We start from the raw sequence: 1640 nt of genomic DNA, 5'->3' as shown, positions 1-1640 counted from the left end.
GCATTCAAGTGCTCATAAGGTCCTTATCGTTTAGAAGGAAACTATAACTTCCTCGAGTTGTGCAGCCTCTTTTTTCAGAGGATTCTAGGAACAGTGATCCAATTATTGGAGCATGTAGTTCGCCTCTTTATTTAAATTCAAAAAATGTTAATTAAAAAAAACGCAATTGCAAAATCACAAGGGCCTTTCCATTTGGGAAGAATTTTTTTTGACTCACGAGTGACCACTTCTTTGCATGCCACAAAGTACATTATTGATGTTGCAAACAGTGTTCCATTCTGATGAAAGGCCATGGCACGAAAACAAGTATCTTTCTGGTTCCACAAGTCGGTTGTTTTTAACGTCTCTGTATGTTGGGTCATTACTAACCAGGGCGGCACTGCCAAAGACAAAAGATGGCACCAATTTTCATATTCACAATTTATAATTTATATAGTTCTGAAAGTCCATTCAAACCATTAAGCGCAGTATTAAATTTAACAATCAGCATAGCTTCCCGTTGAATTAATTTCTGATCAAGTTTTCCACCTCTTGGGTTCGCTTGCACTTTGCAAATGACTGTCCATTTCAAATCTCTCTCTGTATGTCCCTTCAATTTTCAATGGTTGACCAATGGCGCAGTTTCCACATTTCTCTTAATTCTAGATTTATGCTGCGTGATTCTTTGGCGGATTTCTTGATTCGTCTTCCCGACATAAAGCTTTGAACAGGGGCATACAATTCCATAGACGACAAACTCAGATTTACAATTGGAGAAAGTTTCATGCTTCCAATGTATGCCTTCATGAGAGAACAGGGATCCTTCAATTGTCTGCTCGCAGCAGGAGCAAGGCCCACACTTATGGTGACCACTTACTGGTGCTAGACCCACAAAGTCTCTGAGAGTTGGTTTTGATATTTTTGGTAACTCTGCGAGGACAATATGATTAGCAATGCTTTTATCCTTCTTAAAAGCAAAAAGAGGGACATTTGAAAGGGTTTCATCAAGATCCTTCACCAGATGCCACTTTTGGTGTATTATTTTTTTCAATTGATTGGAGTTAGAGCAGAATGTGGTGACACAAACCAATCTATCCATAGAGGATCGTTCCTTCTTTTTTAAGAGTAACTCACTTGGTGTCTACCATGCCCTCTTCATTGCATTCTTCAAAAGTCTTTTAGGATACCCTCGTCAAGCAACCTACTTAACAAATTGTTTGCATGCAAAAAGTACTCATCTTTGAAAAAACAGTTGCGTTGAATCCTTAAAAATTGCCCATAGGGCAGATTTTGTTTTAGACTTCTGGGGTGATTGCTGGTATAGTGAAGGGCCTTGTTTCTCTCCGTCGTTTTTTTAAAAAGAGTTGTGACTAGGCTTCCATCTGAGGGATATACATCCACATCTAAGAAGGTCATTCGCTGCTTTGACTGATTAAGATTGAATTTGATATCCTCTGTCCTCGCATTGAGCCAATTGTAGAATTCATTTAGTTGTTCAGATGATCCAGTCCATACCATAAAGATGTTGTCTATGTAGTGCATCCAATTGGAAATGTATTGCTGGAAAGGGTTATTATTATAAATAAATCTTTCTTCATACATGGCCATGAACAACACAGCTAGCTCTGGTGCAAATGGACAGCCCATTGCGACTCCTTTGA

This window comes from Triturus cristatus, chromosome 5_2 (assembly GCF_964204655.1).
Source record: "Triturus cristatus chromosome 5_2, aTriCri1.1, whole genome shotgun sequence".
Classification (NCBI taxonomy): Eukaryota; Metazoa; Chordata; class Amphibia; order Caudata; family Salamandridae; genus Triturus; species Triturus cristatus.
The sequence above is the reverse complement of the archived record's forward strand: the minus strand, read 5'-3'. Positions refer to the sequence as shown.